Genomic DNA, 12,481 nt, shown 5'->3' on the forward strand with positions numbered 1-12,481 from the left:
CTCTTCCTGTGTAAAAACAAGTAATTCAAACAAACCAAGGGTGTTAGTATGGGGCCACCTTTGCACCAGATGTTTATGATCCATAAAGACCACAGATCCAAATCTGGAAACGTTACGTAGATGACACCCTCATGTCTGGACAGGCACAGAAGACCAATTACAAGATTTCATAATGTGGTTGAAGCAATGTGACAATAACATCAGATTCAGATTTGACTTGGACAACCATTCAATAGATTTCTTGGATTTATGCATCTATAGAGCAGGAGACACTCTCAAAACGTAACTTTTTTGTAAAACTACGGACCGGTATAGCTTACTTCATTTTGAGAGTTACCATCCCATTGGACTTAAGCATAATTTGCTGAATGGACAATTTACCTGTATCCGCAGGAATTGTACAGAGTGAGAAACTTTCTCCAAACATGCTAAAGACCTTCAACAAAGGCTTTTGCAAAGGGGATACCCTAAAAAAACAGTAGAACAGTCATACAAAATAGCAGAAAAGACACATAGAGAAGTGTGCTTAACCTCCAAACTAAAGGAAGCTCTGAAGCGACTTGTATGTGTTACAACTTATAGCACTATAAGCAATATCTTAAAAAAGACCATTAACAAACACTGGTACCGGATAATAAACAAAGGGACGCTAGAAAGGAAACCAGTGTTTGCCTTTAAACCAGACCACAACCCACTTTGGAAAGAACCTGGAACCTACCACCAGTAAAGGTACATCACAAGAGTAAAATGGTGGTATATAGCATCCAATGTCCAGGCAATCTCATCTATGTGGGTAAAACCATAAGATCGGTGAAGCAGAGGATTTCAGAACATCAGTCCTACATCTAAAACCTGATTGCAGACAAGCCACTGGTAGACCACTGCAAATGCATGAAACACACAGACAAAGACATATTTTGGTTTGTGCTACAATTCATCAGCCCTAACCAAATTTGCAGTGATCCAGAAAGATGCTTGAGTGGCCTGAAACAGAGATGATCTACAGACTAGATAGTGTCTACCGGGGTCTAAATATAGCCATCGAGTGGAATGGTCTGCTGAATAGATGTAATAGGTCTCTCTGATCAGAGGTACAGTTATAGATGGTTAGATATTTGCACAAATGCACGAGTACATACACACTTTATGCTCAGTTGTTTAATTTATTTGTAGGTGTCACTATGCTTGTGTGGGAAACAGGAATACACAGATTTTATGTGAAAAAATTTACATTATAAGTCCAGACTTTATGCACTAGGAGCAGACATTCACCACTGTTCTTTTAGCAAAGAAGGTATCATTCAAGACACGTGTGAGAAACAGGTACATAGACACTGTATATTCTTAAAAATGCTCACTCAATGTCAATACTGTGGCCATAAATGCTTGGATCAATGCCAAATGTACAGCCATATACACACGTGATGCAAAATTGAAATGTATTGGAGGTGCCACTATGCTTTTTGTGGGCAACATGAACACAAAGACTGTATGGTTAAAAGTGTCCAGACTGCATACATTAGGAGAAGCCGGTATATTTCCTGACAGGTTTGAGAAACATGCATACACACATTGTATGTTTCTAAAAAATGTCCTCTCAATGCCTATACTGTGGGCATTGAAAGTGGATATTCACCTCCATGTTTATTCGCCGTTTTGGGAATAAGGATGGTATGTTTCAACAGAGCAGACCACACAATACTTCCCACACATAGATCGCGGCTCCCAGGCCCCACGCCACGAGGTGACACATACAATTTACATTTCGATTTGTGAGATATGACAACACTATCTACTTCACACGCACATGGTTTAAATTATTTCTCTGAAGCAACACCTGTACAAGAATCTTTGTTGTAATGGTTTTAAATCATCTCTCGTAAGAAACACCCATATACATCATGGGGTATGCGGATGTTTGGGCACACATTGGTTTGCTCAATGAGAAATGAAGCGTGACCAACATGGCCGTCTCGCTCTCTGGTAAGGTTCTCGTATCTGTACGAGTGGTTGCCATGGCAATCAATGCCATGACAACAAATGAAACAATAAGTGCCGGCAGACAAACACAACAGTTCACTGCTGCACGATTCAGGTGAGACAGGGGCATGATTCTGGAACAGGCAAGAATATACATTCAAAACAGAAATGCAATGGCGTTTTAGCTCAATGCAACTACAATCAGGCACAACCAACATATATTGCACACTTATTTCACAGGCTAGCCGATAAACGGTAGAAGGGGAGGGAAGGACAAGTAATCTTCCAGCGCTGCAGCTGTCCTTGGAATAGTTTACACTCTGCAGACCCGCATCTCACCAATAGCCTATCACAGTATTCTAGCAGTAAGGCACCTCTTAGAGCACAACACTTTCAATTGTAAACATGCTAAAGCAGCATATTGATTTAATTCTCCTTGTTTTTCCGGCACATAGGACAGCTGAATACTTCCCTCTGAAAGATGTATTAAATCTCTTTAATTCACACTAAGAGGACCGACTACCAGTACCTTGTAACACCCGGCCTACCTGTTCAATTGTTCTTCATGTTCATTACTAAATCATCCTGAGCAAGCACTGGCACTGGAGTCAATGGGCCATGTATGTTTAGAATTTATGTCTGTATGAAATATGAGACATAAAACTCCGGGAGATATCACCTTGTGGAAATGTCTTTCAGAGGTGAACACTCCCCGTTTGACTGCCTCAGCAACACGCCCGTACAGCAAATGTCCTGGTGGCAAGATAAGTCATTGTCTGTCACCAGCAGGTCTAGTTTTCTAGCTAATTATTGAGCTCATTGGAAGAAGTGCTCCAGACACAGAACACTGATTTCAACCATTTTCAATTTTTGTAGATATGTACCACAGTCAGTGAGGAATCGATTGCACGGTTCCTGTCCTGATGAAGGCCATTACACTCAAAGCTGATCAAATACAACACACCAAAACACTCGTGTCGAATTCCTTTTCTATTTTAGCATGCCAAAGTGGAAAAAAATACTTAATGTTGTTTCTATATGTTATAAGTCACCATATGTTTAAAAAATGTACTAAATGTTGAAACATTTAGTTTTGGGGGGAATGTGTTAGGCTCACTGCATCCTGATGGTATATCATGGTTATTTTTATTTCATGTTACGTATATCTGTTTGTGAAAAATACACAGCAATCTTTTTTTGATAAAACTGACTAGAGTAGATGGTCTTTTTTCAATGTATATGGCTCTGTCCGGATTCCCCTCACCAATTGCTTTAGATATGATTTTCTTATAGTAAATACCTTACATGAAGAAACCACGCCATAAATTATCCCAACAATCAATAAAAAAATCGCAATACCATATTGTACAGAATCAAATCATGAACTTGTCTTAAAAATTGGATGAACTTAGCAATGACTGTAATGAACTATTTATGTTAAAAATCAAGACATTAAAAATCTTGATTATCACTGCCTTACTTCTACCATAACCCCTTGCCCCCAGTAATCACCCCAATTAAATCCAGACAACATAAATGACAGATAATTTGATGAAGCTTCTCTCCCTCCATCCTCTGATGATGACTTTATACAAACTCCAAATACTCCCATTTATGTTTCCCATAATGTTATTCCAACACTTTAGTAAATAAATGTATCTTTTAAACTATGAATATATGAATATCTTATGAATGAATATTGTGTTATGTTTTTTTTTTAAACTTCAATTGATAGTCTGCAGATGATATGGATGTTCAGGTCCACTTATGCAACGGATGACGTTTGTTGGCATTGTGCCTAGTCCAGACATGTCCATTCTCGTATGATGCACTTTTAATTAGTCGGCGAACCTGCTCACCCAATCGCGGCTGTCACTGTGCATGCGTCCGGAGGCTTTCACCGCTGTGGTCTGCAAATTTTCACTACGGCATCGCGGATAACCGCAGATGACCCCGTATATCATTATATGACTGTGCCTGTGCAGCATGATGATGTGTCCATGAGTGTTTTGGGGACATTTTGAACCTGCTTTTTCAGCTGAGTTAGGAAGTTTGAAGTTGGAAGTTTACCCTTGAAGAACTTCTACTGCCATTCTGAGTTGATCTCTTAACTTTTCACAAGGCCTATTTTTAACTCACAAGTCAGCAGACAGTAGAGAAATAAGCAGACAGTTCCTCTGAAGGGACCCACCAATTACTTTTAGTCATTCTCAATCTGGCAGTTCAGGAGAGAACACCTGCTTTGCAGACCTATTAGCAACACCTGCAATTTGGCTGGAAATGGCATCAGTCATACCCATCCATCCTCCCCAGGGGCCACCACCAGGACCTAGAGGGCCTGGACAAGGAAACAGGCACACTGATGTAGAGGAGTAACAAGAGGAAGACTAAGATGAAGTAGAGAAAGTACTTATCTCCAGCACCCAAAAAGAATCATGGGTGTGGCCATTTTATAAGACTGTAGGAGGGTGCCAGAGGCTTGGGCTGCCTGTGTTCAATGCATTGAGTGTGGAGGCACACTCAGTTGAGAACAACATGGCAGTACTCTTCGGTACCACCTCTATGCCCCACCACACCTGCTCAAATCACCTGGGTGCTTTGAGAAAGGCTGTTCCTTTCTCAGGAAATAGGATGTCCTTCTCTACCCAATCTTCCTCAACTGCTCCTGCCATCACACAGTCTACTCCTGTTGAACAGGGGATTCCAGCGGCTGCCTCGCAGGACATATAAGAGGCTGTTGTTCCCTAGCATTCTCGAACAACAGTACGTAGTGTGACACACACCTCTGCAGTGGGAGCCGTTTCGAAGTGCCTTCGATGCTGCAGTCAGGGACATGAGAAACACTGACCCCTACCAAGATTTAAGGGAGGCCCAACATCTTCCCCTGACCACCTGTCCCTCCATATCAGTGGGTGGTGCCCCTTCCTTTCCCCTCCTTACCACCTTGCCTCTCCTTCCTGGAAAAACAGAACAAAATGAAACAAAAATACTAAATCAAAAAATACAAAAAAAGGTTCCATTGGGAGCCGCCATTCACAGTTAAAAATAGAATTTAAGGAAATAATCTTATAGACTCCATCTAACTGACATTTTGTTCTATGCTAATGTAAATAATGGAGCATTGTATACTAGAGTTAAAAAAGGTCAGAAACAATTTTCTGTCTCAAATAGTTTTCTCTAGTATACCTAAGTATTATAACCTACCTAAGCACCTTTTGTAGCTTATATAGTCCACAGACAGTATAATAGTCCACAGACCCCTCAGAAATTACAAGGGGTGGGGTTTAAAGTCAATTTACCTTTTTTTGGTGGCTCTTAAAAGATTTTTGTTTTGTTTTTTAAATTTTTTGGGGTTTTACATACTATACAAAAGTTCTACTGTACATAACTATTTTTATAAATGTGATAAAAACTGCTTCCATTTTATGTCTGTTCTTGCTTTCTATCTACTACAGCTACTAACAAATACTTCACTACGGGGCTGATTCATGGAATTTGTGCACCAAAAACAGGGATTTGTGCGCGATTCTGCCCACAAATCCCCATTTGTTAAACAGGGATTTGCGGGCAGAATGGCGCAAAAATCAAATTTTTTCGCCCCCAAATTCCATGAATCAGCCCCTACATGTTTTACATGTTCACATGAACTGTTTTTATGCATACTGAACATTGGAAAGAAAAATCAAATTTCCAACATCTGTCAAATAAACTCCATCTCTTTGAAAAATGTTCACTCAATTCAGCTTTATATTTTCATTGTGGAAAGTAGTCATTCCAACATCTAAGATGTGTTAGAACTCTGTACCATGTTCTGAGGCAAAACCCCATGAATTATGGAGATTGCAGACACAGGGTTCACGCTAGAAGAAAATTTACTGGAATATGTGTAGAAAGGCAGTGTACATCTGTGTCATTTTTGATAAAAATCCAATATTGGTAAACCAACCAAAAAGCGCAAAATTGTTGTCATTTCTTAATCCAAGCTCTTACAAACATCAGAGTTGGAACAGAGACTACCTTATGTGATATATGATGTGTATATGTAATGTCAACCACTTGTGTATCTGGGAAATGTGTTTAGTTATGAAAATGATTCTCTAAGGTAAAAGAAAAGGGGAGTGTTCTTTCTGTATGCCATAAAGATGACACATGATGACTCACTGCTCCCTTCTCAAATCAGGTCAAAGAGAAATCCTTGACCTATCAAATCGTGAGTGGGTTGGGCATAGAAAGTTAGCATCCACACCCATTTTCAAAAGAGATAAAAAGAGCCACTGGAAGCCAGACAGGGACATTCACTTCCCACTTCAAGCTGCATTCTTGCGGAGCACTTTGCCAGAAGACACCAGATCCAGCACTTAGACTTCAAATCCAGACAGAGACCAGAACTTAGAACTCAGACTCCAGAACTTAAAGCAAAGGCCTAACCCACGAGCTGAGTTCTCTTCAGTAGGCCTCAAAATCCTTTGCAAACTATTCAACCGCCGGGCTGCGCGGTTTGCTGCTTGCTAAGAATCCTGTGTATCCAGAACCATTTGATCCAATTCAAGAGACCCAGACCGATGTGCAGTGCCGAGAACCGCAGCTAAACTTGTTGACCAGATCCGTGACGAGACCATTCCTTTCAAATTAAAATCAAATTCAATCAAATTCAAATTTATAGTGTGAATACCCAGCTAGAACTGTGCAAAACCAATCTCTTAGCTTAAAATAATCTTATTCAAAACATTTAACCTGTCCAAAACTGCATCATAGAATCGTGTGTCCCTTCTCCGATTTTAAACCTGTAAAGTGTAATTTTGCCATTTTGAATAATTATTTCATTTCTGAAAAACTACCTTCACGAAATCGTCAGGGGGATTCTAAGAGAGGGGCGTTATACAAGGGTTCATCATCCAGATTATAACTTGTCATAAAAATATATAAATAAGGGCTTCCCTTGAGCAATCCCAGACAAGGCACTGACTTAGTGGGAATGCTTGATTGAAGTCATTAACAACATGCAGACAGGAGCGGCATCCTACGGACACCTCCATTTTCATTGCTGATAGGCCGGCCATGTGCAGTGTCCATAGAGCACCTCAATTTTCTTTAAGTGCAGCCTTGCGGGACAGTACCGTGCACTGTGGAGCCGTACTGGGATGTTTAAAAAAAATAACCCACCCACACACACAGCAACAATTTCCATATACACCTTTATTTTCACACATACATACAATCAGGAAAGGGAAGGAGTAGGAGAAATGGACACATATACAGGGGAATTGGAGTTTTGTAGAAGTTGGCCATGAGAGGAGGAAGGGTTTGAGGTCTCATTGTAATGTCTCTCTTCACAGGGAATTAGTGGGGATTTTGGCTGGGAAATGGGGAAGGGTACAGGTGCAAGAGGGGCAGTGGTATTTTATTTTCTCCATGATATGTCCTTGCACATAATCTTTTAAGGTGGCAAAATTGTTTAGCAATGCCCCCATTTTCCCTTCCAGGCTGTCTAGTTTTTTATTTACAGGCATTCCTTCATTTTATTTGCCTGTATGCTGTTGTGGAAGAGGTGTCGCTTGTGGTGCATTGCATTCATTTGCCCTATGTACTGTTAAAGAAAAAAATTACAGTTAACTGTATGTGATGTAATGTGTATTAACTGTGTTACTTTTCAGACTGTGGTTTGTACCAATGGGGTTACTATTGTCACTAATTTCGTCATGAGGGAAATGCTCTTACAACCACCCTAGGGTGAATGCCATTGCTGTGTAAAAAAAGAAACATCATGTTTTTCTACTATTGTAAACTGAGCAAACTGTGCAATTATAGGAAAAACGTTAGTGTACTTACTACTTAGTAGCGACATTCAGCTCTCAGAACTTTGCAGTCCTTACTCTAACAGTTCCTTCTTCATGTGTATGTAAAGCAGCTGTGCAGCAATATTGTTAGAATCAGATTTTCTTCCTCTGGTTGGTGCATTCCATTATGGAGGATACCGTATGCATTTGCTCTGTTCGTTTCATAAGTACAGAGTTTGGAGACCTACTGCATTTTTCCTTGCATTTCACACATATGGTGTTCTTTGCATATGTTCAGTGTATTTGCTGAATTTTACCCCTATGCAAGAGAACCACTGACTTTCTGAGCAGGTTGGTTGGTAACCGATGTCCGCGAATAGATGCACAGTCCGTGGCAACTGTGCCCATTGGCATGGTGCTATCGATTTAGTATGTTGTACAGTACATCTACATAAACTAAGGGAATACTGGTAAAAACCTTTGAAATTCAGCGACATTTTTTTGTTAAAGGTCATTATTGTTAAGTTGCGCTAATAAAATCCTAGCAACCTCAGTGAAAAAACGTTGTTACAAGAATGTTATGGTTAAGTTGCGCTACTAAAAACCTATGAAATTCCATGAAAAAATGTTCTTAAATGGACCTTATGATTAAGTTACACTACAAAAAACCTATCAAATTCAGTGAAAAAATGTTATTTAAGGGAATCCCTTGTATAGCATTTTGATGAAAAGTAAATGCACATGTGATGTCATCAGTGATGTTATTAGGTTGCTCTATTAACAACAACACACCCATATAACATTTGGTTTAAATGAGTACATGTTTTAACACATTAGTAGTTCATGGCCATGTCTCTGTACACATCTGATATGTTGCTGCGGACACTATGAACACAACCCCTTGTAGGGACTTTTTATCAGAATTAATTTGATATGTGATTTCATCAGTGATGTATTCAATAACATTTGTGAAGTAATCTTTGATGTCATGGGTGTTAGTCCTTGCAGTGCACAGTAGTGCCGCGAGTTATGGTTGCTTAGCTTACTATAACTTTCAAATTACTGGGGGTTTCCGAATGTACTTGTAACCATACTATGGATAGGTTGTTATTACTGCAAAGTAACTATAATGTCCCTTTAAAAAAGTTTTTGCACTGAATTTGATAGGTTTTTCTTAGGGCAACTGAACCATAACGTTCCTTTAACAACGTTTTTTCACTGAATTTGATAGGTTTTTAGTAGCACAACTTAACCATCCCTTTACCAATATGTTTTTCACTGAATATATATATGCACAAGAACAAAACTAAACCACCAGGGAGGTCGATAGTTACGCTATGTGGTGCACTACTTATTCAATTTGTTACCACTCTACCGTCATACCTACGCGATACTAAAGACTTCCTCAATAAAATTGATGGGATACCTTGGGAAAAGACATACATACTAGCCACACTCAATGTGGTCTCCTTATATACATCCATCAAGTATATAGATGGTCTCAAATCATGTGATTACTTTCTAAAAACCAGATCACTTAACTTCTTAGAACATGGCAAGATGATCCTGGAAATGATTAACGTATGTTTGACAAATAACAGCTTTTTGTTTAACAAGAACTTCTATACTCAGTTGCAAGGTACAGCTATGGGAACAACATTTGCTCCCTTGTACGCTCATCTCACTATGGGCTGGTGGGAGAAGTTTGAAGTCTGGACATCTACTAACGCTGTAAATACTGATAAGGTTGTACTTTGGTTACGTTACATAGATGACCTATTCATTATCTGGGATGGGTCTATCACTGAATGGTTGGAGTTTGTCAAATTACTTAGCATCAATGTATTTGATTTACAGTTCACCGAATCCCATAGCAAGACTGCTATCATCTACTTAGATATTCTTGTTATTGTGGCAGAAGGTGAACTAGTGACAGAAATGTATCGCAAACCTACCAGTTCAAACGTACCACTGCATGCTATAAGCAACCATCCCACAGCCCTGAAGTGGAGCATACCTTATGGCGAATTTATTCGCATAAGACAAAATTGTTCCCAAATTTAAACTTTTGCCAAAGAATGTGGTAGCATGGCCCTTAAGTTCTTACAAAGAGGTTACCCCAAAAAAGTTTTGGAAAGAGCATATAATAAAGCACGAGAGAAAGATTGCTCTATTTTGTTGATGTCCAAAGTTCCAATGGTAACCAGTTTGGAAACAGGAGATACCAGACTAATTCTAACATATAGTAAAGCTTCCAACAATATACGTCATATAATGCAGAAACATTGGCATATATTGAAACAAGATGAACACTTGCGAAGCATTCTGGGTAATAACATCAATATCACCTTTAGATGCTCTGCCTCATTTAGGGATCACCTTGTATCCAGTTATATGTGTCCCAAAATCATCTCAATAGGCCAAAGTTGGCTTGGAGCAATACCAGACGGTTTCCAGAAATGTACAAAATGTAAAGCCTGTAAATTTGCCAAGAACACAAAAAACTACCTTCATCCAATATTACACAAAAACATGATTATTAAATCTCATATCACCTGTGAAACTGAGTATGTTGTGTATGTACACACTTGCCCTTGTGACAAGTGGTACGTTGGCAGTACCATTGGCAAACTGAAACTGAGAATACTGCAACACATAAGAGCCATCAAGAATATTGATTCTACATATCCGATGGCCCTTCATTTTCAGGAAATAAATGGAGGCAACCTACAAGGTTTTGCCTACTTTGGGATACATGCTATACCAAGGGAACCTAGAGGAGGAAACCGTGAATTGCTCCTAAGACAAACTGAGACGAAATATATACTGGATCTAGAAACTAAGAAACCCAAGGGACACAATCTGGATGAGGAACTTTATACTTTTCTTGGGACCTAAACTTATTATCTGTATTTGTCTCATGTATCTTGAACTGTATCTGTTCTGAGTTTTCACTTGAGACCCCTCTGTGTCAACTCTCTGCATTTTTCTGTAACTCTCTGGGACACGTCTGACATAATTTGCAGTTCCATTAGCTGGACTGATATATATGGGATCATCTTGTGTTTTTTATTACAATTGCACACAGGTCTTTATGCTATATGGTTTGCTGACACCAGTGTTATTTCTCACAATATCTTGTAGGTTTTAGAGTCTATCAATTCAATATTCCAAAGACAGTAATTGAATGAATTTTAGATCTCCTTTTACTTTCAGCTATCTAATTTTAATGTTTTTCTTTCTTAATTTTATATGAGGGGTGAGCAATTCTATTGCTATGTTATCTAGGAACTTCAATTTAACCGGTAGTTATATTCTTTTCTAGTGATTTTTAAAGTGTCCCTCCTCCTAAAATGCACATAAGATTAGTTACGATTATTGCTCTTGTGTGATTTTCTAATTAGGGTTTTATCCTTTGTCGCAGTCTTGTATTTCAATCGTATTATCATTTGTATGGTTGTGTGTATATCATTTGTTGTTCCAACATTCAAGCTATGAATGCACTAAGCACTTTATATACCTTTGTATAGGATTTTTATGCTGCTATATTGCTATTTGCACATTACCCATTGGGGTTAGTCATTGCAATTTTGCACATGCACTTGCACTTTATGCATCTCTATATGCGGTATATGCAAAAAACAGCTTGTGATGCACTAAGGCACTTGCACTTTCATCACATAGCCTATCAACAACATGATGTATGATAATTTCTAGTATATGTTACAAGCTATATTGACATATAGCCTTTCTGCAATTCATTCACGAATTGCATGAATAATATTAGCAAACTAGCCAAGATTGCGACTAGTGAAAACTACATAACACATTGGTATATTGTCTAATATATATATATTACATGGCCACGGTAGTGGCCATATAGTTATGGTTAAGTTGGTGTTTCCATAGGAAGAGCACTTTTTGGGTGGCTTATAACTTCGCTCTCCCTGGACGGATCCTCACCAAACTTTGCAAAAAAAGTATTTGGGTCACCCTGAATTTTTTTGCAAAGTTTGGTGAGGATTCGTCCAGGGGGCCAAAGTTCTAGGGGGGGTCCCAAAACTTTTTTTTTCCCATAGACTGAATGGCAAAAAATGTTTGCTCGCGTCTACAGCTCAAACCGCTGGACGAATTTTCACCAAATTTGTACCAGGAGCAGCGGCTTGGTCCCAAAAGCGTGCTTTTGCAAATTTGGCGAAAATCCGTCCAGGATTTTTATTTACAATGACCAAAAAGTAGGTAAAAAAAAATTAGTGATATCTGTGTTCGGTCCGCGGCGGACTTCCCTGTTCGCTCCGCGGACAGTGTCCTGATTGGCCAATCGGCTTGCGTGATGTTCGCGGACATGCAACGTGTTTGCTGATTGGACAGCGTGGAGCGTGAAGCGCATCAGATTTTCAGTAGCGCCCGCCATCTTGGATTTGCGGTCGTCCGCGGACAGCGCGGTGAAACTTTGTTCAAAATTTGTATTTAGTAGAGTGTGTTGGTGTGTAGGAGTGTTTGGGGAGGGTGGGAGTGTATGAGAGAGATGGGATGAAAGTTGTGTTTTTTATGTGATAGATGTTCTTTTTGTGTTCGATTTGTCTGCGGACTTCACGGGTGTTCTGAAATGTTCTAAATAAACTGAATGGGGGTGTTCTTAGGACTCAATATGTGTCTGTTTTGTTCGCAAAGCAAACTGAAACTGTTCTAAGAACACTCGCAGTGTCCTGAAATGTTTGCAA

This window comes from Ambystoma mexicanum, chromosome 12 (assembly GCF_040938575.1).
Source record: "Ambystoma mexicanum isolate Mex_15411 chromosome 12, UKY_AmexF1_1, whole genome shotgun sequence".
NCBI lineage: Eukaryota > Metazoa > Chordata > Amphibia > Caudata > Ambystomatidae > Ambystoma > Ambystoma mexicanum.